General features: G+C 36.2%; 1 long non-coding RNA gene across 1 annotated transcript; it reads left to right on the top strand.

Moving 5' to 3' along the window:
• Nucleotides 1–13,044: 13,044 nt before the first annotated feature.
• Nucleotides 13,045–25,114, top strand: LOC140844263 (uncharacterized). The gene is made up of 3 exons (XR_012122413.1): nucleotides 13,045–13,354; nucleotides 16,464–16,583; nucleotides 22,499–25,114. It is a non-coding gene; the product is annotated as an uncharacterized lncRNA (long non-coding RNA).
• The last annotated feature ends 1,059 nt before the right edge of the window (nucleotides 25,115–26,173 follow it).

The following is a 26,173-nucleotide window of genomic DNA, read 5'->3' as shown; positions in this document are numbered from 1 at the left end:
ATACCTTACATATTCTATATATAATAGACTACATAGATATTACATTTTATATATCAATATATTATATTTTTAATATAACATGATATATATTTTATATAATATCCCATCCCAATTCATTATAAATAATAAATGTATTAAATACATAAAGTTTATAAAATAACAAATATATTTTATTTTACAATTATAAAATATATTATTTTCACACACACACACACAAAAAAAAAAAACAGTAATAACCCAGAATTTAATGAAAGTGGGTGATAAAGGGTGGAAATAGGGTAGAAGAGAAGCAAAGGAAATGTGACTTTGCTAAGTATGTTTTTGAGATTTTAACCATGTCAAATATTTTGTATATGCAAAATATAAAATTTGATCAACCAGAATGAAATATAACCACAAAGTTGAATATAATCATATATTATTTGTAAATGCATATCAAACTGAAAACATAGGCATGCTATAGCTGGAGAGGGGGATAAAAAGAAAATAATTGATGCAAATACTCATAGTGGAATATATGTAAAAACAACAACAAAGAAAATCTTGAGTATTAATAACTGTTTTTTTTTTCTGGAACAGTTGTTCTGAATATAGTTTACTCATGCTTTACTACTAACCAAATACAAAAAAAAGAAAACAGTTTGTGAACCAAATAAATGACTAGAAAACAGGATATATATATATGTATATACAGAACAGGTGAAAAAGGGGTAAATGTGATATTGGTTTGAAACACTAATTCTAGGTTTAGTTCTGTTAAAATGCAAAGCAAGCCTAGAATCTTCTTGTACGAGAAAGTAAATGAGTACAGAAAAACTGATGGGACTTGTTATAGTATACAGAAGACTGCTTGAAGCAACTGGACAAATTTGGAAAATTTGAAAAATAAGTGGGATTATTACAGCAATGGATTATATTCCACTGAATTTAAAAACAACAAAAAGCATGTTTATAAGTTCACCAAAAAGACATGTATGTTAGAGTGTGCAACATAGTATATTTTTTAAATTTTGCTAACATTAATGTACAATTACATAAACATTATGGTTACTAGATTCCCCATATTATCAAGTCTCCACCACATATCCCTTTACAGTCACTGTCCATGAGCATAGTAAGATGCTATAGAGTCACTACTTGTCTTCTCTGTGTTATACTGCTGTTTCCCTGAGTCCCCCCGCCACCTACATTGTACATGCTAATCATAATACCCCTTTTCCCCCTTATACCTCACTTCCCACCCATCCTCCCCAATCCCTATCCCTTTGGTAACTGTTAGTACATTCTTGGGTTCTGTGAGTCTGCTGCTGTTTTGTTCCTTCAGCTTTTGCTTTGTTCTTATACTCCACAGATGAGTGAAATTATTTGATACTTGTCTTTCTCTGCCTGGCTTATTGAACTGAGTATAATACCCTCTAGCTCCATCCATGTTGTTGAAAATGGTAGGATTTGTTTTCTTCTTATGGCTGAATAATATTCCACTGTGTATATGTACCATATCTTCTTTATCCAATCATCTACCGATGGGCACTTAGGTTCCTTCCATTTCTTGGCTATTGTAAATAGTGCTGCGATAAACATGGGGGTGCATATTTCTTTTTCAAACTGGGCTCCTGCATTCTTAGGGTAAATTCCTAGGAGTGGAATTCTTGGGTCAAATGGTATTTCTATTTTTAGTTTTTGAGGAATCTCCATACTGCTTTCCACAATGGTTGAACTAATTTACATTCCCACCAGCATTGTAGGAGGGTTCCTCTTTCTCCACATCCTTGCCAACAATTGTTGTTTGTATGTTGGATGTTGACCATCCTAACTGGAGTGAGGTGATATCTCATTGTGGTTTTAATTTGCATATCTCGGATGGTTAGTGTTGTGGAGCATCTTTTCATATGCCTGTTGGCCATCTGAATTTCTTCTTTGGAGAAGTGTCTGTTCAGATCCTCTGCCCATTTTTCTAACTGGATTATTTGCTTTTTGTTTGTTGAGGTGCATGAGCTCTTTATATAATTTCGATGTCAGCCTCTTATCAGGTAATTCATTTATGAATATATTCCCCCATACTGCAGGATATCTTTTTGTTCTATTGATGGTGTCCTTTGCTGTACAGAAGCTTTTAGTTTGATATAGTCCCACTTGTTCATTTTTGCTTTTGTTTCCCTTGCACGAGGAGATATGTTCATGAAGAAGTTGCTCATGTTTATGTGATATTTGCCTATATTTTTTTCTAAGAGTTTTATGGTTTCATGACTTACATTCAGGTCTTTGATCCATTTTGAATTTACTTTTGTGTATGGGGTTAAACAATGATCCAGTTTCCTTCTTACAAGTAGCTGTCCAGTTTTGCCAAGACCAGCTATTGAAGAGGCTGTCATTTCCCCATTGTATATCCATGGCTCCTTTATCATACATTAACTGACCATATATGTTTGGGTTAATATCTGGACTCTCCATTTTGCTCTACTGGTCTGTGGGTCTGTTCTTGTGCTTGTACCAAATTGTCTTGATTACTGTAGCTCTGTAGTAGAGCTTGAAGTTGGGAAGTGAGAGCCCCCTGCTTTATTCTTCCTTCTCAGGAGTGCTTTGGCTATTTGGAGTCTTTTGTGGTTCCATATGAATTTTTGAACTATTTGTTCCAGTTCATTGAAGAATGCTGTTGGTATTTTGATAGGGATTGCATTGAATCTGTAGATTGCTTTGGGCAGGATGGCTATTTTGACAATATTAATTCTTCCTACCCAAGAACATGGGATGAGTTTTCATTTATTATTGTCCTCCTTAATTTCTCTTAAGAGTGTCTTGTAGTTTTAAGGGTATAGGTCTTTCATTTCCTTAGTTAGGTTTATTCCTAGGTATTTTATTCCTTTTGATCCAATTGTGAATGGAGTTGTTTTCCTGATTTCTCTTTTTGCTAGTGCGTTAGTGTATAGGAATGCAATAGATTTCTGTCTATTAATTTTGTATCCTGCAACTTTGCTGAATTCAGGTACCACACCTAGTAGTTTTGGAGTGGATTCTTTAGGGAATTTTATGTGCAACATCATGTCATCTGCAAACAGGGACTGTTTGACTTCTTCCTTGCCAATCCGGAATTCCTTTTATTTCTTTGTGTTGTCTGATTGCTGTGGCTAGGACCTCCAGATCTATGTTGCATAAAAGTGGGGAGAGTGTGCATCCTTGTCTTGTTCCCGATCTTATAGGAAAACCTTTCAGCTTCTTGCTGTTAAGTATGATGTTGGCTGTGGGTTTGTCATATATGGCCTTTATTATGTTGAGGTACTTGCCCTCTATACCCATTTTGTTGAGAGTTATTATCATGAAAGTGTGTTGAATTTTGGAGAATGCTTTTTCATGGAGATGATCATGTGATTTTTGTTCTTTTTGTTGATGTAGTCAATGAAGTTGATGGATTTTTGAATATTGTAACATCTTTCTATCCCTGGGTTGAATCCCACTTGATCATGATGGATGATCTTTTTGATGTATTTTTGAATTCAGTTTGCTAAATTTTTGGTAAGTATTTTTGCATCTTTGTTCATCAGGGATATTGGTGTGTAATTTTCTTTTTTTGTGGTGTCTTCAACTGGTTTTGGTATTTGAGTGATGTTGGCCTTGTAGAATGAGTTTGGGAGTATTCCCTCCTGTTCTACTTTTTGGAAAACTTTAAGGAGGATGGGTATTAGGTCTTCACTAAATGTTTCATAAAATTCACCAGTGAAACCATCTTGTCCAGAGATTTTGTTCTTAGGTAGTTCTTTGATTTCCAGTTCAATTTCTTTGCTGATAATTGTTATGTTCAGATTTTCTGTTTCTTCCTGGGTCAGCCTTGGAAGACTGTATATTTCTAGAAAGTTGTTTATTTCTTCTAGGTTATCTAGTTTGTTAGCATATAATTTTTCATAGTATTCTCTAATAATTCTTTATATTTCTGTGTTGGCCACAGTCATTTATCCTTTCTCATTTCTCATTCAGTTTCTGTGTGTAGACTCTCTTTTTTTCTTGATAAGTTTGGCTAGGGATTTATCTATTTCTTTTTCTCCAAGTAACAGCTCTTGCATTTATTGATTCTATCATTTTATTCTTCTCAATTGTATTTAGTTTTGCTTTAATCTTTATTCTGTTCCTCCTTCTACTGACTTTGGGTCTCATTTGTTTTTCCTTTTCTAGTTTCATTAATTGTGAGTTTAGACTGTTCATTTGGGATTGTTCGTCTTTCCTGAGGTAGGTCTGTATTGCAATATACTTCCCGCTTAGCATGCCCTTCATTGTGTCCCACAGATTTTGTGTTGTTGAATTATTGTTGTCATTTGTCTCCATATATTGCTTGATGTCTGTTTTAATTTGGTGATTGGTCAATTGATTATTTAGCAGCGTGTTATTAAGCCTCCATGTGTTTGTGGGTTTTTTTGTTTTCTGTGTGTAATTTATTTCTAGTTTCATACCTTTGTGATTTTATAAGCTGGTTGGTACAATTTCAATCTTTTTTGAATTTATTGAGGTTCCTTTTGTGGTCTAGTATATGATCTATTCTTGAAAATGTTCCATGTGCACTTGAGAATAATGTGTATCCAGTTGCTTTTGGATGGAGTGTTCTGTAGATGTCAGTTAGGTCCTTCTGTTCTGTTGTTCAGTGTCTCTTTACTTATTTTTTTTCTGGTTTCTCTCTCCTTTGGAGTGACTGGTGTTTTGAAGTCTCCTAATATGAATGCATTGCAGTCTATTTCCCCCTTTAATTCTGTTAGTATTTGTTTTACAAATGTAGGTGGTCCTGTCTTGGGTCCACAGGTATTTATAATAGGTATATCCTCTTGTTAGACTGACCCCATTGTCATTGTCAAATGTCCTTTTCTCTTGTTACTTTCCTGGTTTTGAAGTCTATTTTGTCTGATACAAGTACTTCAATTCCTTCTTTTTCTCCCTATAGTTGCATGAAATATCTTTTCCATCCCTTTACTTTCAGTCTGTGTATGTCTTTAGGTTTGAAGTTAGTCTCTTGTGGGCAGCATATAGATGGGTCTTGTTTTTTATCCATTCAGTGACTCTATGTCTTTTTATTGGTGCATTCAGACCATTTAAATTTAGGGTGATTATCGATAGGTATGTACTTATTTCCATTGCAGGTTTTAAATTCATGGTTACCAAAGGTTCCAGGGTAATTCCCTTATTATCTAACACTCTAATTTAACTCACTTCATATGCTATTACAAACACAATCTAAAGGTTCTTTTTTTTCCTCCTTTTTCTTCCTCCTCCATTCTTTGTATGTTATGAATCATATTCTGTCCTCTTTCTCTATCCCTTGGGTGACATCTATTTTGCCTTAGGAATACTTCCATCTATTATGCAAATGCACTGTAGTGTTGGTTTGTAGGAGGTAAATTCTCTCAGCTTTTGTTTATCTCAAAATTGTTTAATCCCTCCTTCAAATTTAAATGATAACCTTGCTGGGTAGAGTATTCTTGGTTCAAGGCCCTTCTGCTTCATTGCATTAAATATATCATGCCACTCCCTTCTGGCCTGTAAGGTTACTGTTGAGAAGTCTCATGATAGCCTGGTGAGTTTTCCTTTGTATGTGATCTTTTGCTCTCTCTAGCTGCTTTTAAAAGTCTGTCTTTATCTTTTATGTGTGCCATTTTAATTACTATATGCCTTGATGTTGTCTTCCTCGGGTCCCTTGTGTAAGGACATCTGTGCACCCCCATGGCTTGAGAGACTATCTCCTTCCCCAGATGGGGGAAGTTTTCAGCAATTACCTCCTCAATGACACTTTCTATCCCTTCTCTCTCTTCCTCTTCTGGTACCCCTATAATGCGAGCACTGCTCCCTTTGGATTGGTCACAGTTCTCTCAATATTCTTTCATTCTTAGAGATTCTTTTTTCTCTCTATGCCTCAGTTTCTTTGTATTCCTTTTTTCCAATTTCTATTCCATTTACCATCTTTTCTACTACATCTAATGTGCTTTTAAATCCCTCCATTGTATGTTGCATTTCAGATATGGCATTTCTTAATGATTGAATCTCTGTCTTAAATTCATTTCTGAATTCTTGAATACTTTTCTGTACCTCTGTAAGCATTTTTATGATTTTTATCTTGAACTCTCTTTCAGGAAGATTGGTGTTTTCAGTTCCATTTGGCCCTTTTTGTGGGATTTGTGAGATTTCTGGTATGAACCAGGTTCTTTTCACATTTCATATATCTATATGGTGCCCTCTAGTGCTCCGAAGCTCCAGTCTCTGGGGCTGCTCAGTCCCTAGAGTAAGGTTGGTGGTTGTAGGGGAGAGGAGCTGGTGCCTGGGGGGAGGAAAATTCTGTTTCCTGATTCCCATCTGTAGTGCCTTCCTCCAGTATCAGAGCCAGTGGGCCGAGCACACAGGTGTGAGCCTCTGTGCTTGGTGTCTCTAGCTGTTGTAGGCTGGGCCCCCCTCGGACTGGCCTAATGCCAGCGCAGTGACTACTGGTTTGCGAACTGGTGCTGTCAGGCCAGGAGGAAGGCTCGGCAGGCTGCGCGTCACAGTGGTGGCCCTCAGAGCTTAGCAGCCAGCCAGCAGTATGGAGTGCCTGAAGCTCCTCAAAGTTCCCGTCCTACTGGACACAGGACACTCAGACAACCTTGTCTACCTCTCCCTTCTCCCGCAAAGCAAGCTCTGTGCAAACCCTGCCCCTTCATCAGCCCTCTCACTGCTAGGAAGCCTCTCAGACTGCCTGCATTTCCTTTGCCCCAGAGTGGCCAGATGTGCATCCTGTCCTCCACTCAAGGCTAGAATCTCAGTCTCTCAAGCACTCCGCCTGTCCCAGCTCCCCAACCTCCAGAGCACCACACAATGTAGGTTTCTGCTCACAAAGCAGATCGCCAGGGCTACGTATTCAGCAGTCCCAGGTCTGCACTTCCTCCCCACTCTGTTACTCTTCCTCCCGCTGGTGAGCTTGGGTGGGGGAAGGGCTTCGGTCCTGCCGGATAAAGGCTTTGGTATGTTACCCTGTTTCGTGAGGTCTGCTCTCTTCGTGAGGTCTGTGTGCAGTCTGGTTCAGCCTTCTTCCTGTTGCTGTTTTAGGTTTAGTTGTATTAATTAACTATATTTTCATACTATTTGTAGTCTGGGGAGGAGTTCTCTGTCTCACCTTTCATGCTGCCATCTTAGATTCCCATCACAATATTTTTATGTTGTTTTTCAAACTACTCAAGTGTCCACTCACAATGGATTAGCTATACAAATTATTATTTGTTCAAACGAGGCAATACTAGACAGCAAGAATGAATTACCTACTATTCCATACAGCAATATGGGCAATATGGGTGAAACTTTAAAATTTTTATGTTGATACCCAATTAGCACAGATAAAAAAATCTACATATTATCTGATTCTACTTACCTCAATTACAAACACAGGAAAAACTAGTAAATTCTGTTGGATTTCAGAACAGCAGTTACACTTCCCATGTAGCTAGTGTAGGGAGCTAAAATGTACTCTAAGCTTCTGTTTTAACCTGGATGTTGATTTATGCAGGTGTGCTCAGTTTGTGAGAGTTCACTGAACTGTATTGTTATTATCAGTGTGCATATTAAAATATGTATATTAAACTTCAAAAGAAAAGAAAAAATCCTTAAATCTTAAGTAATAGTAAAATGAGGTGGGATAGGGAAAAGGAAAAGGCTGTACTTTATAGAAAAGTATCATCTAAGAAAATAAGAAGGGATAATGAAATTTAAAATAGTCATTATGCAATCATTGTTGTAATTGTTGACTCAGGGAAGTGTCCCCAGAGGATGCTATATTATTGGGTAAAACACTGTTGTGGAAGAAAATTACACACACATACACCATTAATAATCCTACAGATTACTTATTAATTACAAAAGAGCAAAGGTGCTTTTACAATGTAGAAATCATGTGAACACAACCTTCACATAGTGATTAAAATTTATATAATCAAAAACAGGATCAATTTACATCACACTCTTTCTGATATAAAGCTCTGATAGGGTACTTCACATAAACAGTTTTTTGACAGTCATATTTAACTTCTGTTTCTAATTCAGAGGAAATAATAGGGCAAAGTCTGAGTAATTTTCTGCAAGACAAATGACCTTGAATAATAAAAAATTCAATGTCATGACACACACACACACAGGAGAATCTTCTAGATTAAAGAAAATAAATAAACCTAAAAACAGTATGTGACATGTTCCTTGACTGTGAGATTCAAATAAAAACAACTAAGAAAGATACTATCAGGAATACTGGGGAAAATTGAATGTGGACTATTAGATAATAATAATGTTAAATTTCTTACACGTGATATTTGTATTTTGGTTACATAGAGACAATGATTTTCTTTCCATTGGGAATGTAAGCTGAAATATCTAGAATTCACATGCTTACTGCAACTTGTACTTAAATTTTCAGCAAAATAAATAAGAAAAAGAAGTAAGCAAAAATGTTAAGTATCAATACATCTTGGTGATGTATATAGGCATTTGTTGTGATATTCACTGAATCTTTTTTGGGATCTACAATTTTTAAATAATGAAATAAAAATAATGATACTTTCTGTAATCCTCAGGCCTTTCCAGCCCTGGGCTCCCAGTATCCTTTCCTTTTCCATGTGTCAGAGGAGGCTACTTAACAGCTGAGTGTGTAGCTGTTCTATTGACTAATGCACATAAAATCTTAATAAATTTTGCCTATATTGTAGACTGCTGGAGCCACCAGCAGAGCCTGCTGATTCAGTAGGTCCAGAATAGGAATTAGGTATCTGTGTTTTTAGCAAGCACTTTGGGTGGAATTAAAACTAGAAGCCACACTTGGGGAGGCTGTGGTTCTCAAGCCTAGATGATCACACTCATTTGGGAGATTCTGAAAAGCATAGCTGAGACTCATTTAAGATTTTTAAAATCGGGATCTCTGGAAAGAGGCTAGATATCTAGACTGCAAAATTCCCAAAGAAGCAGACACAATAAAAACAAATCTACTTTCCCATGAGATCTTGATTTGAGATTCACTGATAGGTGGTGCTATTCTATACCCATGGAAAATTCTGGGGACTATTCAGCAAACAAAAACTGTTTTATTTCTGAGAATAGTTAAAATCACAATAGGGAATTTTCAATTGCACTTTCAGGAACAAAAGACAATCTTAGCTAACCAAATAAAAGTGAATCTTTTATATAATCAATAGCTCTTGTCTTTAAATCACTTCTACTAAATAGATTCTCCTTTTTTTTTCTTGATTCTTTGCTTTATTACAGCTTTCCTTTGTTCTTTATAAATCAAAGAAGTATGTGAGAGTTCTTAAATGTAAGCATCAAAGTCTCTATCCATGCAAAGAATACATAATATGGGAAGATTGTGCATAAAGAAAAAAGTATTTTTTCTTCTAAAATTAGAGAAAGGAGAATGGAAAAGAGATTGATTACATCCAGATGGGCACATCTAGATGAATAACTGTATTGTTTTTCTAGCTGAGAATTTTCACTGGTCGTGTGTTTGTTTTGGCATTTCTTCAAAGTCTTCAAAATATAGTCCCCAGATGACCTGCAGTAGTCACTGGGGTTGCTTCTTAAAAATGGAGATCCTTGCTCAAAACCAAGACTTCAGGGATCAGAGTATCTGGAAGTAAAGCCATGGATTCTGCATTTTAACAAACTCCTGGAGTGATAATTATATTCAATAAACACTAAAAATTGAGAAATGTTCCTCTGTTATTCATCGGTGATTCTTAAATGTCTGCCCCTGAGCATTTTCTGTTTATCTCAACAACAGTAATAGTCATAGCTATCATTTGGTTAGTGCTCATATTGAGCTAAGTAATTTACATGTACTATATGATTTAATCTTCACAGCAGTGCTCTAAGGGACATATTTTATTATGGGACAAATTTAAATTTGGATTATTTAACTAACTTGCTAGCTGATCTGTAAGCTAGTAAACTCATAATTAATATTCCCATCCAGTTGTGTTAGATTGCTATTATGCAACTTTCCATTCAATAAAGCTTTTTGGTAAATTTTCATATAGATAGATCTATAGATAGATCAATAGATAGCAGGTAAATAATTATAACTAATGGGTGAATAGAATGATACCTGAATATACACACAGATAAACTGTATAGGAGAAATAGTAATACAGATAAGTATAGGGAAAGTGTTATGGAACAGGATAGCAGGAGAAATGAAAAATTCTGTTCCACAGGAAAATGTTTTATAAGTGGGAAGATGTTTCTAAACTCAGCCTTAAAGATTAAACAACAGATGGGCAGGTGGAGATTTAAAGAGGTGATGCCATATAGATAGGGTAATGTGAATGAAGCAATTGAGGTAGGAAAGCATAGAAATGATAGAAGAATTAACATTTATTACAACAGGTCAACAGTACAAGGCAATAGTAAAAGACAGGACTAGACATTCAAGTTGAGGGAAGATCATAGTGGTCGTTAAATGCCAGTTTAATTAATTTGAACATTATTCAGGAGGCAAAGAAATGTTCACAACAGTTACAATTATCACCTATACCTCTTTGTTTGCTTTTGTTCAGGCTGTTCTCTTTGCCTGAAAGATCCTTTCTTTTATCATCTCCTTGGAAAATTGTGCATCCTTCAAAACTCATTTCAAATGTCTTATCTTCTCTTACATTCCCTTGAAGCTCTCCATTCTGCAACTCACCTAAAAGCTTAATTAAATCTTACTTGTCTTTGTTTTTTTGTAATTGTATGCATACCTTGATTTTAGCAGAGTAATCGGAAGTTCGGGTCACGGAGTCAGATACTGCCTGAATTCGAACCCCAGTTCCACTACTTGCTTTGTGAATAATCTTAGTTAAGTGATTCAAGCCCTGTGCCTCAATTCAATTGTTTCGTCTGTAAAATTGAGATTATTAGCACTACCTGACATGATTTTAGGGATTATTAACTTAAGGTTTATAAAGTGCTGCATTAGTTTCTGTAATATAGTAAATTCTCTCAAATACCCGGTATTAAATACTACCTATATTGATTGGTATTTATTGTTTGTACTGAAGTTATTGGTCTACATCTTTCTTACTAAAGAGTAATTTCTTTTAAGACAAGAATATATAGGGCAAACACCTAGATGATTAATTTGTACAAAGTTAGTACTCAATATATGTTGGCTAAGTGTATTAGGAGTATTAGAGTAAGAAAGTGAAAATTCTGTGGTGAAGCTTAAGACACCAGACTTAATCAGGGACGACATTTTGAGGCAAGAGGCCTTTTTAGGATCTAATCGTCCATTATTAGGTTGAAGGAGAAATTTTAATAAACGCTCTTTTATGTAAACAATTTTATGTATACATACTGTGAAATTTTTTAAAAAGTATTAATTGCCAAGATCACTGGAGCTCACTTGAAGCACTGGGCTATCTTAGTTTGGGGGGAACATACTAATATTTTCTGGGCCTCCCAGTTTTCATTATGGTGTTGAATCTTGTCCTTGTATTTAGGATATGACTTAATTAATAGTCATGCTTAAAGCCTGAGGAATCTCACACAGGAACCTTCTGTGTAATGAGATGTTTCTTCTCACAATGTGGCACTTGTTTAAGTGTGGGTGAATGCCTGCATCAAGGGAATTACTGAATTGCTATTCCACATTAAGTTTAGATTAATTTTGACTCACACTATTTACCCAGGCAGTCAAAATATTTTTCTTATGAAACTGGAAGTAACAAAGAGAAAGTATATTTAAAAAATGCATTTTAGTGGAGCTTGATTCTGATATCTTATGTCTCTGGGGACCAATTTAAATGAAACAATTCCCACTAGACTGAGGAATATGGGGACAAAGTGAAATGCTGGAGCTTTATATATTTTCCAGCAAATACAATTTTCAGCACTCACATAATTTGCAGCTTTAAAACAACCCAATGGTTTGTTTTTCTGTAACAGTGCTGACCAAAATGGGTCTCTAAAAACAGGGAAGCACTGATACATAATGCATTGTTGAGAAAAATGTAAATGGGAACAATCCTTTTGAAGGGAATTTGGCCATAATGAAATAAAACCACCAATGAGTAAACATAATCAACAAAAGTGATAGTGGTGGGTGGGGTAAAACACAATGGAATATAAACAGAAACAAAGGACCTAACTATATTTCATATGAATCGTTTAATGATGGGGATTAATAAACAAAAAAAACACAATTAATATAAGAATAATTTGAACACATACTTGCATTTTGATCTATCAATTCAACTTCTTGGAATTTATCTATAACAGTATGAAAGTACATACATATGTTTATTGAATCATGTTCATAAATGTAAAATATGGAAAGCAGCCTGAATGCCATATATATAGAAAGGTGCTGTATAAACTATGATACATCAAGATGGAATGATATGTAGCTGTACAAAACAGAATAAGCACTCTACAAAGAAATACACTGTTATCTGAAAGATAATCTATAGTTTTTTTTATATTTGTTTAGCAAGGAAAGAGAGGTAAGAATATACACGAGCTTGCTCATTGTGCAAAAAGAAACACAGGAAGGATAAAGCATATATTATTGGAATTGGCTACCTCCAGGAGAAGTGGAATCGGGGTGAAAAGTATGGAAAGCATGAAGGGGAATAATACTTCTCTGAGTATACTTTTGTCTATACACCTGGCTTTAAGTACCACAGTAATGGTTCCCATTTGCAAACAAATAGACCAATGAGTAAACATAATCAACAAAAGTGATAGTGGTGGGTGGGGGTAAAACACAATGGAATATAAACAGAAACAAAGGACCTAACTCTATTTCATATGAATAGTCTACTGATGGGGATTAATAAACAAAAAATAAACACAATTAATGTAAGAATAATTTGAACACTTTAGGTTAACTAATAATCCCAGGATAAAGCAAAAAAAAGACACAAATGTTATGACTAAGCTAATAGGGTTTTCTTTTTTCTTGTTACACAGTAGTGTGTGTTAAACAACTATGAAACTATGGGTAGTGATTGAACAAATAAGAAAATATATAAATATAGATAATGGGAGCCAGATTTCTTTAAAGAAAATGTTACGCTCGATTGAACTCTATGAATATTTGATTGGGACTGAAGGTATTCGTTTGTTTTTATATATAATTATACATTGTGTTATAATTATATTATTATTATATGTATACTATTCATTTTCATACATATATATACACAAATGTATATACATACATTTAATGATGGAATTATATGAATATTAATTTACTGCTTTTGATCACTGTACTGTACCTATACAGGAGGATGTCCTTTCTTAAAAGAAAATAGGCATTTTCTTATGGAGGAGTAAAGGGACAACTTATTCAAATGTCTTCTACTTCATAGAAGAAATTCAAGACCTATGCTAAGTATACAGTTCATATGTTATTTAATCACCTGTGAGGCACATTGTCCATTAAAAAAATAAATAGAGCATATATGTCTGCTTAGTATTGGGCTTCCAGTACTCTTTTGTATCACTTCTGGCTATGTGTATAAATTGATTTAAAAATTATGTAACTTGGCATTTAATTTGGTCTCTAAATCCTTTTTTTTTCTGAGTTCTAGAAAAGGTGGCCTGGTAGCATATGTGGATGTTCCCACTGCCTCAAAGCAATTTCTTACATGGCAATCTTGGTCCAAATGGTCAAGTTGAGTGAAAAAAGAGAAAGCACATATGACATAGACAAGTATTTAATAAAAACTATATAGGTGCCACATGCAGCACTAAATCTCTGTAATGTTTTAAGAATGTGAAAAAAAGAATACGCAATAATAATCACAATATATCCTGAAATGGGAGGTGAATATTCATTCTGAAATAAGTCACAATTACCAAACTTTTTATAAACTCTTTATTGCTCAAAATCTTTAGCTGCGAAGACAGAAACCATATTTAAACTGGCTTATGCAAGAAAGGAAGTTATTGATTCATGTAATGAGAAAACCTACTGCTGATATTTATTCATGGTCATCTAGCATCAAAGACCTTCAATAATTGAATCAGTTCACCTTTCTTCCTCTTCATTCTATCTGCCCCTCTTTTATTTATTTTCTATTTATTTATTATTAAATGAAAAATATAATTTTTTAAATTAATGTGTCATTCATACTCTTATGAAAGTTTCACAAGAAGAGCAATGTGGCTATTACATTCACACCTATTACTGAGTACCCCCAACACCCCATTGCAGTCACTATCCATCAGTGTAGTAAAATGCCACAGAGTCACTATTTGTCTTCTCTGAGATACACTGTCTTCCCTGTGACCCCCCACACACCATGGGCACCAATCATGATACCCACAATCCTCTTCTCCCACTGTCCCCACCTGCCCTTCCCCATGCCTCACATTTGGTAACCACTAGTCCCTTCTTAGAGTCTGTGAGCCCACCGCTATTTTGTTCTTTCAGTCCTGCTTTGTAGTTGTACTCCACAAATGAGGGAAGTCATTTGGTATTTGTCTTTCTCTGTCTGGCTTATTTCACTGAGCATAATACTCTCTAGCTCCATCCATGTTACTGAAAATGGTAGAATTTGTTTTGTTCTTATGGATGAATAATATTCCATTGTGTATATGTACCACATCTTCTTTATCTATTCATCTACTAATGGACACTTAGGTTGCTCCCATTTCTTGGCTATTGTAAAAAGTGCTATAATAAGCATAGGGGTGCATATGTCTTTTTGAATCTGAGTTGTTTTCTTTGGGCAAATTCCTAGGAGTGGAGTTCCCAGGTCAAATGGTATTTCTATTTTAGGTTTTTGAGGAAACTCCATATTGCTTTCCACAATGGTTGAACTAGTTTACATTCCCACCAACAGTGTACGAGGGTTCTCCTTTCTCTGCACCCTCGCCAGCATTTGTTGTTCTTAGTCTTCCTATGTTGGCCATCGTAACTGGTGTGAGGTGATATCTCATTGTGGTTTTAATTTGCATTTCCCTGATAATTAGTGATGTGGAGCATCTTTTCATGTGCCTGTTGGCCATCTGAATTTCTTCTTTGGATAAGGGTCTGTTCATATCTTCTGCCCATTTTTTTATAGGGTTGCTTGCTTTTTGGGTGTTGAGGTATGTGAGTTCTTTATATATTTTGGATGTTAACCCCTTGTCAGATATGTCATTTACAAATATATTCACCCATACTGTAGGATGCCTTTTTGTTCTGCTGATGGTGTCCTTTGCTGCAGAGAAGTTTTTAATGTGATATAGCCCCATTTGTTGATTTTTGCTTTTTTTTTCCTTCTCCGAGGAGATGCACTCAGGAAAAAGTTGTTAATGTTTATATTCAAGATATTTTTGCCTATTTTCTTCTAAGAGTTTTATGGTTTCATGACTTACATTTAGATCCTTAATCCATTCTGAGTTTTCTTTTGTATATGGAGTAATTCAGCTTCATTCTCTTACATATAGCTGTCCAGTTTTGACAACAGCAGTTGTTGAAGAGGCTGTCATTTCCCCATTTCATGTCCATGGCTCCTTTATCGTATATTAATTGACCATGTATGACTTGGTTTATATCTGGGCTCTCTAGTCTGTTCCATTGGTCTATGGGTCTGTTCTTGTGCCAGTACCAAATTGTCTTGATTACTGTGGCTTGTAGTAGAGCTTGAAGTTGGGAAGCAAGATCCCCCCAGCTTTATCCTTTTTTCTCAGGATTCTTTGGCTATTTGGGGTCTTTTGTGGTTCCATATGAATTTTAGAACTATTTGCTCTAGTTCATTGAAGAATGCTGTTGGTATTTTCACAGGGATTGCACTGAATCTGTAGATTGCTTTAGGCAGGATGGCCATTTTGACAATGTTAATTCTTCTTATTCATGAGCATGGGTTATGTTTTCATTTACTGGTATCTTCTTTCTCTCTTGAGTGTCTTGTAGTTTTCTGAGTATAGGTCTTTCACTTTCTTGATTAGGTTTATACCTAGGTATTTTATTCTTTTTGATGCAATTGTGAATGGAATTGTTTTCCTGATTTCTCTTTTTGCTAGTGCGTTAGTGTATAGGAATGCAATAGATTTCTGTCTATTAATTTTGTATCCCGCAACTTTGCTGAATTCAGATATCAGACCTAGTAGTTTTGGAGTGGATTCTTTAGGGCATTTTACACACAATATCATGTCATCTGCAAACAGGGACTGTTTGACTTCTTCCTTGCCAATCTGGAATGCCTTTTATTTCTTTGTGTTGTCTGATTGCTGTGGCTAGGACCTCCAGACCTATGTTGCATAAAAGTGGGGAGAGTGTGCATCCTTGTCTTGTTCCCAATCTTATAGGAAAAGCTTTCAGCTTCTTGCTGTTAAGTATGATGTTGGCTGTGGGTTTGTCATATATGGCCTTTATTATGTTCAGGTACTTGCCCTCTATACCCATTTTGTTGAGAGTTTTTATCATGAATGGATGTTGAATTTTGTCAAACGCTTTTTCAGCAGCTATGGAGATGATCATGTGGTTTTTGTCCTTCTTTTTGTTGATGTAGTTGATGATGTTGATGGATTTTCGAATGTTCTACCATCCTTGCATCCCTGGGATGAATCCTACTTGATCATGATGGATGATCTTTTTGATGTATTTTTGGATTCAGTTTGCTAAATTTTTGGTAAGTATTTTTGCATCTTTGTTCATCAGGGATATTGGTGTGTAATTTTCTTTTTTTGTGGTGTCTTTGCCTGGTTTTGGTATTTGAGTGATGTTGGCCTCATAGAATGAGTTTGGGAGTATTCCCTCCCTTTAAGGAAGATGGCTACTAGGTCTTCACTAAATGTTTGATAAAATTCAGCAGTGAAACCCTCTTGGTGTTTTCTTCTTAGGTAGTGTTTTGATTACCAATTTAGTGTCCTTGCTGGTAATTGGTCTATTCAGATTTTCTATTTTTTCCTGGGTCAGCCTTGGAAGGTTGTGTTTTTCTAGAAAGTTGTCCATTTCTTCTAGGTTATCCAGTTTGTTAACATATATTTTTTCATAGTATTCTCTCATAATTCTTTGTATTTCTGTGGTGTCCGTAGTGATTTTTCCTTTCTCATTTCTGATTATGTTTATGTGTGTTGGCTCTCTTTTTCTTGTTATTTGCCCCTCTTTTAGCTTCATTGTCAGATAAGCTCTCTCCACAGAATGGGCACTTATGCCCCTGGCAGCTCTAGAAGCACATATTTTTACCTCTGCTTATCCATTCTTTCAAGGGCATCTAGACTTAACTTTCATGTGTTTTAATTAAGTTAAACTTGTATCCTAGACCCACCATGGTGACAAATCTTGGGCTTAATATGGCCCATCTCCAACCAGACCACATAGACATTAAATGGGGAAGGTTCCTTAGAAGAAACATTGGTGCCTCCTTACTAGAGGGGGTAACTGCTCTGAGGCAAAGGGAGAAAAGGGTAATCCTCTTTTCAGAGCAGATTTACCTCACAGTGCCATCTTCAAATGGAAAGGAAGAGATATGTATACAGTGTTTCACTATGTGCCAGTTTCTTCATCAGGTGCTTGAAATAAAGGTCAGCTCAGATTTTTAAGTTGTCTGAGTTAACACACCTTATAAGAGGCAGAATAATACTTTGAATAAGACTGTTTGATTCTAATAGCTATAATTACATAACAATATTTATAATACATAGGGTTTATTGAATAGTATCGACAAGAACTGTGTCAATCATCTGACATTCATAGTCTCATTCGCTATGCTCAAACCAACAAGAAGGGAAGCTCTTCCAGCGGTCTTGTACCAGCTCTGCAAACTATCTCTATCACCATGAAAAGGCAAAACTACAGGGACAAAGATCACATAGACAACACCTGAGAAGGAGACAGACCTAACTAGTCCTCCTGAAAAAGAATTCAAAATAAAAATCATGAACATGCTGACAGAGATGCAGAAAAAAATGAAAGAGCAATGGGATGAGATGCAGAGAAAAATGCAAGAGCAGTGGGATGAGATGCAGAGAAAAATGCAAGAGCAGTGGGATGAAGTCCGGAAGGAGATCACAGATGTCAGGAAAGAGATCACAGAAGTGAAACAATCCCTGGAAGGATTTATAAGCAGAATGGATAAGATGCAAGAGGCCATAGAAGGAATAGAAGCCAGAGAACAGGAACGTATAGAAGCTGACATAGAGAGAGATAAAAGGATCTCCAGGAATGAAACAACACTAAGAGAAATATGTGACCAATACAAAAGGAAAAACATTCGTATTATAGGGATACCAGAAGAGGAAGAAAGAGGAAAAGGGATAGAAAGTGTCTTTGAAGAAATAATTGCTGAAAACTTCCCCAAACTGGGGGAGGAAATAATCGAACAGACCATGGAATTACACAGAACCCCCAACAGAAAGGATCCAAGGAGGACAACACCAAGACACATAATAATTAAAATGGCAAGGATCAAGGACAAGGAAAGAGTTTTAAAGGCAGCTAGAGAGAAAAAGGTCACCTATAAAGGAAAACCAATCAGGCTAACATCAGACTTCTCAACAGAAACCCTACAGGCCAGAAGAGAATGGCATGATATACTTAATGCAATGAAACAGAAGGGCCTTGAACCAAGGATACTGTATCCAGCACGACTATCATTTAAATATGATGGTGGGATCAATCAATTCCCAGACAAGCAAAAGCTGAGGGAATTTGCTTCCCACAAACCACCTCTACAGGGCATCCTACAGGGACTGCTCTAGATGGGAGCACCCCTAAAAAGAGCACAGAACAAAACACACAACATATGAAGAATGGAGGAGGAGGAATAAGAAGGGAGAGAAGAAAAGAATCTCCAGACAGTGTATATAACAGCTCAATAAGTGAGCTAAGTTAGGCAGTAAGATAATAAAGAAGCTAACCTTGAACCTTTGGCAACCACGAATCTAAAGCCTGCAATGGCAATAAGTACATATCTCTCAATAGTCACCCTAAATGTAAATGGACTGAATGCACCAATCAAAAGACATACAGTAATAGAATGGATAAAAAAGCAAGACCCATCTATATGCTGCTTACAAGAAACTCACCTTAAATCCAAAGATAAGCATAGACTAAAAGTCAAGGGATGGAAAAACATATTTCAGGCAAACAACAGTGAGAAGAAAGCAGGGGTTGCAGTACTAATATCAGACAAAATAGACTTCAAAACAAAGAAAGTAACAAGAGATAAAGAAGGCCACTACATAATGATAAAGGGCTCAGTCCAACAAGAGGATATAACCATTCTAAATATATATGCACCCAACACAGGAGCACCAGCATATGTGAAACAAATAGTAACAGAACTAAAGATGGAAATAGACTGCAATGCATTCATTTGAGACTTCAACACACCACTAACCCCAGAGGATAGATCCACCGGGGAGAAAATAAGTAAGGACACACAGGCACTGAACAACACACTAGACCAGATGGACCTAATAGACATCTATAGAACTCTACATCCAAAAGCAACATGATATACATTCTTCTCAAGTGCACATGGAACATTCTCCAGAATAGACCACATACTAGCCCACAATAAGAGACTCAGTAAATTCCAAAAGATTGAAATTCTACCAAACAACTTTTCAGATCACAAAGGTATAAAACTAGAAATAAATTGTACAAAGAAAGCAAAAAGGCTCACAAACACATGAAGACTTAACCACATGCTCCTAAATAATCAATGGATCAATGAACAAATTAAAATACAGATCAAGCAATATATGGAAACAAATGACAACAACACAAAGCCCCAACTTCTGTGGGATGCAGCAAAAGCAGTCTTAAGAGGAAAGTATATAGGGATCCAGGCACACTTAAAGAAGGAAGAACAATCCCAAATGAATAGTCTAACATCACAATTATCTAAACTAGAAAAAAGAAGATCAAATGAGGCCTAAAGTCAGCAGAAGGAGGGACATAAAAAAGATCAGAGAAGAAATAAATAAAATTGAGAAGAATAAAACAATAGCAAAAATCAACGAAACCAAGAGCTGGTTCTTTGAGAAAATAAACAAAATAGATAAGCCTCTAGCCCAACTTATTAAGAGAAAAAGAGAGTCAACACAAATCAACATAATCAGAAATGAGAATGGAAAAATCACAACAGACTCCAAAGAAATACAAAGAATTATTAAAGACTACTATGAAAACCTATATGCCAACAAGCTGGAAAACCTAGAAGAAATGGACAACTTCCTAGAAAAATACAACCTCCCAAGACTGACCAAGGAAGAAACACAAAAGTTAAACAAACCAATTACAAGCAAAGAAATTGAAACAGTAATCAAAAAACTACCCAAGAACAAAACCCCGGGGCCGGACGGATTTACCTCGGAATTTTATCAGACACACAGAGAAGACATAATACCCATTCTCCTTAAAGTGTTCCACAAAATAGAAGAAGAGGGAATACTCCCAAACTCATTCTATGAAGCCAACATCACCCTAATACCAAAACCAGGAAAAGACCCCACTAAAAAAGAAAATTACAGACCAATATCCCTGATGAATGTAGATGCAAAAATACTCAATAAAATATTAGCAAACAGAATTCAACAGTATATCAAAAGGATCATACACCATGACCAAGTGGGGTTCATCCCAGGGATGCAAGGATGGTACAACATTCGAAAATCCATCAACATCATCCACCACATCAACAAAAAGAAAGACAAAAACCACATGATCATCTCCATAGATGCTGAAAAAGCATTTGACAAAATTCAACATCCATTCATGATAAAAACTCAGCAAAATGGGAATAGAGGGCAAGTACCTCAACATAATAAAGGCCATATATGATAAACCCACAGCCAGCATTATACTGAACAGTGAGAAGCTGAAAGCATTTCCACTGAGATCGGGAACCAGACAGGGATGCCCACTCTCCCCACTGTTATTTAACATAGTACTGGAGGTCCTAGCCACGGCAATCAGACAAGACTCCACTCCAAAACTACTAGAACTGATATCGGAATACAGCTGAGAAGATGCCCCAGAGACACAATTCTGATTCCTAACACTCTCTTGCCCCTGTATCAAAGGCCAAGGCTCCTGAGAATAGTTCTCAGGTTTAACCCCGCAGGGTCTGTTTACAAGAGTCATCTTTTCTGAGGAATATAAAAAGGATACTCTAGGGAAGAACCAGGAAAATTTTTGCATGAAAATAAATCTTTAATAAGAATGACATTAAAGGATCATCTTATTTTAAAACTACACTAATTCATGAAGTAAGAAATCAAAATAATCTCAGTCTAGATAAGGAATAGATATTATCTTTAGATCCCTCTACTCCTTGCTTATTCCTTCTAGTCAGGGCATTTTATAGGTTCTTCTGTAGAAATACTGACTGGTCCCCATTGACAAGTGCTGTCCACTGAAGATCCTCCAACCCCCCCACCGCCGCCCTCCATACTCCGCCTGCTTACATCCATGTCACTTCTCACTACTAAACTTTCTTAACCAGGTTGATTTCCTCACTTCTGCTCTCTGTTCTAAGACAGTAGGCTACAAATAACCTATTTTGTTGAACTTTCTAATTACACTTTCAGGACGGTAAAGTTTTTAGCCAACTAGTCTATGCCAGTCTATTTTAATCTTAGGGTGGCCTGCCTTTCTTAGCATGGAGAAAGTAAGGAGAAAGTAAGGAGGCTCTGATCCTGAAACAGAATGAGGCTAAGAATAAAGGATCAGAAAGTAGCAATGATTCTACTATAGCGAAGTAAATGGGCAAAAAATAGTAGGAAATCACTTAATAGCACTCTTCTTTATTCCTGTTTTAATTCTCGCTTTATTTGTGTACTACTATTTCAGATGCATGCACTGGTGATTTAACAACTTGAATAATGGGTAGTTATGTATATAAATGATTTTTAAAAAATTAACCACTTTTCTAGGGATCCTGAACTTAAATAGCAATGAAAACATGCTGTGGACTGAGGAAATACTGGCCATGGATAAACAGTGGTTCCCAGATTAGCACCTAATATAGATTGGTAAAGACAGGAGACTGTGTCAGTTTTGAAAAAAGATGAGGCTTATCCATCATTTGGAGGTAGATGATAGAGATTTTTAGGTAGGAGAGAGGGAGGAGGGGTAAATTAGCATTTAAATAGACCAGTGCACTCTGAAAAAAGAAAGGCAACCTAGAATATGTACGCTGGGATATGAGAGGGGCTGCAAGCCCAGAACTAAAAAGCTGCTCACAGCATATATGTCATGCTTTGCCTTTGGCAAGGTTCCTTTACATCCACTTTCCCATTTTACATTCAAAAAAGTATGAGGCAGATAATAATATACTTAATTAACAAAATACTGTATACTGAAGTAAACGGCCTGAAGTCAAATGGCTTTTTCAAGGTCACAGAAGTAGGAACTGTGTATAGGAGTAACCTATGGACATAGGTGTCATGCCATGCTTATGACTCGAAGCTTTATGGTGTGCCATGCTTATGACTCGAAGCTTTATGTGTTTGAGAATAATTATCATTATATTGGATATTGTGTTATCCACTATGTTTTATAAACATTTAAAGATACTACCTTTTTGTACTCTAGGCTGATGAATGTTCAGGAGAGTTGAAATAACAGGTCAAGAACCTCAGAGATGTTTCTACCTGAAGAGCTTGTTATCTGCAGAAAAAGAGTCCTTTTTCATCTAAGATGTAAAAGCTTGAAAAAAACTGATGTGGGAGGTAGCATGACAAATATTTTGGGGGCCCAGATGACTCTGGACTAGAAATGAGAGTTTTCACTGCAATATAACTAGATTACTTCTTACTTGGTCCAAATCTTGCAGTCTTTAATTCAATTTCTGAACATATAGAATCAACCAAATTGAAAATGTAAATATTGCTTCTGCAAAAGATTCACCATCATATCTCCCTTCAGCTTTTAGTCTTTTTGTGATTGTTACCAGTTTCAGAGGACCCTTACATCATTCAAAAGCATGCCCTTCTCTAGGCGGTCCACAACTTATGACTGATGGAGGTATGGGTAAAAAGGCCCTGCCATTTCAGCTCAACATGGTTAGACTCCAACAATGATGGAACATTGTGCTTCAGAGCTCTCTGTGTTCCTAACTTGGTCATCAAAGCTTCATCACAGCAATTCAACTTCTTCTTCTTCCCAATCCTGTTTCCTTCCCTTGCCTTCCATGGGTATTCATCTCAAGATCATTCATTAATAAATGTTCTGCATATATCTCAGTCTTAAGGATTACCTACGACAAGACCCAATTTGTGGCAAATGATGTCAGGATTGGGATGAGGAAGCAGAAAATAGGATCAGGTTTTACTGCTAGACTACTTCCCACCCAGTGGCATTGAGTATTTTTTCCTTATATTAGAAGGAGCATCCTGGCCCCAAGTAGCAGTCCAATTTTAAAACTTTCACCAGAGTTAAATCAGGATGCATATGGTTAGAAGGGAATGCACAAACTAGCGTGAACAGATCAGATATCAGAAAAGTATATCTGGGCTTTTCCGATGAAACCACAGGACTGAGTATTGTATTTGACATCTCTCACCATAATAAACTGAATTAGTTTAGAACTTTACAAAAGCATAAGCTTAAAAATAATGGTACCCTCTTGTTAAGCTAGGATACAAACTACAATGTCTCAAGAATGTAGTCAGGTCTAAATATTTTAGAGCCCAATAAGTTAAGGTACACTCTGCCTGAGTGATTGAAATACAATTTATATGTCCTCTCAGGGAATTACTTACCTGTGTTGATGTCTGATAAATGATGAGATTTTATAGGCAGGCTTATATTTTTACACTCTTTTGCCAATTTTCCTTTTTCTTAGGGCTGACTTAGCAATATATAAAGATGACCACAATTTCATTTGTGTAATAAGTAAGTTAAAAGATCAAAATCCTGTTAAAAGTGTTCATTATTGAATGCACCAACAGCAATCATTTTCAACTCATTGTTTATACACACTGGAACTGATCGTTTGAACTGCTATGCAGAGAAGGAGTATAATGTATCAGATAAAGAGAGAGGCATGATTGAACAGAGATGTTTGGCAGAAACACATGGAAACATAAAGTGGAATCATGCAAATAAAGAATCTATAATATATTGCTCAAGATGAATAAACGAAAGTTGAGAGCTTATAAGATACAAGGGGAAGGAACTTCTCAATACTGGGTACAGAGCTGAATCACTGATCACTTTATCTGTTTTCTACAAAAGTGTTTAATTTCACAATTTATTTATCAACACCTTAATCATTTCCTGAAGAGCATAAAAGATGTAAAGGTGTTCTTGACTATGACCTGCAGAGGGCAGTAATATGTAGATGATCCAGCCATGACTTGGACATTATAAAGCAGTTCAAAGGAATGCACTTCTATATACAGAGAAGACAAGTAATGATTCTATAGCATCTTGGTGCACGAATGGACAGACACTGCAGTGGGTATGTGGGAGGGACTTGACGGTGGGGAGAGTCTAGTAGCCATAATGTCGTTCAAGGAATTGTACATTAACAATACCAAAATAAAAATAATAAAATAAAATAAAACAATGAAAATTAAAATTTAAAAAAAGTAATACATTTCTAAATAGAGAAAGGTGCTTGATGAAAATCACTAAAGTCGTAAAATAAAATACAGCAAATGCATGAGACAATAGTGAACATTTTTAGTAATATAAATTTTATTGAGTTTTTAAAGAGTTTAGCATGAATTTTTTATAAATTAAGACTGAAGGATAATATATTCAAGTTAGGTATTATAAATTTATGTAAATAAAATAAGATATCATGCTATTTATCTTTGCCTTTTTTATGGAATCTAGCAGCTTTGCCTATGTGACTTAAAAAAATCTAGTTCAAAAGTGTTTATTATCTAAAATGGAAAGTGTGGCAGGGTAACAGTTTCACATCATTTTGTTCAAAGACTAAATATGGATGTAAGGGGTTAATAAGTAGCTTGTTGGCATTGTATACACCAGGGTCACCCAAGCAAAAACTTCTCAGGGCACTTGGCGCAAGAGGGGAGAGACAGCTGCAACACATAAGAAACTGGATATGTCACTCTCTACTTGAAACCATCCAATGACTTCTATTAAATTATAAGTAAGTTAGTATTATAAATTTAAGATCCTTGAAGATCTATTTTCTATTCAGGCCTCCAGCTTCATCCCCTACTATGGTCCCATGTGCACACCATGCTTCAGATAGAGTGAGTTATTTTCTATATATTGAAAACAATGCTTTCTCTGTGCCTCTTTCCTTATTTTTCATATATTGTGCCTTCCACTGGGAATGCTTAGCCCTGTCCTCTGCAGGCTTATTTCTATTCATGCTTCAAAACTTTCCACTTAGACTTCACCCCTCCTGAAAGTTTTTCATGACTCCCCAAAGGATGGTTCAACTGTCCCTCTACTGTGCTTACATACTGTTCTATATATGCCCCTACTGAGTTGTTAATTACACCCAATTCTCATTGTTTACTTCTCTGATACTTCATTAGATTATGGACCTTGGAGAATAGTAGCTATTCACTCATTTATCATTATAATTCAAGAAACATTTCAAAGTATCCACTATGTGCCATCTGTGAGGTACCAGGGGTCCATATGAGATCAAGTTGAAGTAGACAAGGCCAGGGCCTAGCCCTTCTTATAAAAATCAGATCCAAGTTGTACAGAGTAAGAACTCAACTCAGGGGCCTCATCCTAACTGAAAAAACAGTATTCCCAGATTCTGACTATTTCCATAAAAGAGGCTGAGCTATCTTAGAGGAATGCAGAAACAAGACGTTACCAAGAGAAAAAAATCTGATGCTTATGGCTGCGCAGACCAGCCCAAACTAGTCTGCACCAAGATGAACTCAAACACTGACCTTTCACTGGCTTTTTCCTCATTACAGTACTAAAAATCATGCCTAGGGGTGGAGATTTAACATGCTAATGAGGCATGGAAAAAATGAGGAAGTATGTTCTGCCAGCTGTGCCTGTGCCTCCATATTCCTGAAATTCTCTGCCCCTTCATGCCCAGATGTCACCTTTTTCCTGCCACAACTTCATGAAAACACTTCCTCAGCCCCTCCTCACCAGAGGATTCTACCCTTTGTACTGTCTACCTTGTCTTTGAGCATAAGCCCCAATAAAGTCTTATCAAAGCCAATTTTTGAGCCTGATTAATTCTTCTAGCATGCAGAACTCAAAGACCCTAGGTCAGTAACAAAGCTACAGACTGTATCCTTTGGAAACTCAAGT

This window comes from Manis javanica, chromosome 11 (assembly GCF_040802235.1).
Source record: "Manis javanica isolate MJ-LG chromosome 11, MJ_LKY, whole genome shotgun sequence".
NCBI classification, from domain to species: Eukaryota; Metazoa; Chordata; class Mammalia; order Pholidota; family Manidae; genus Manis; species Manis javanica.
This window is presented reverse-complemented; position numbering and strand designations above follow the sequence as displayed.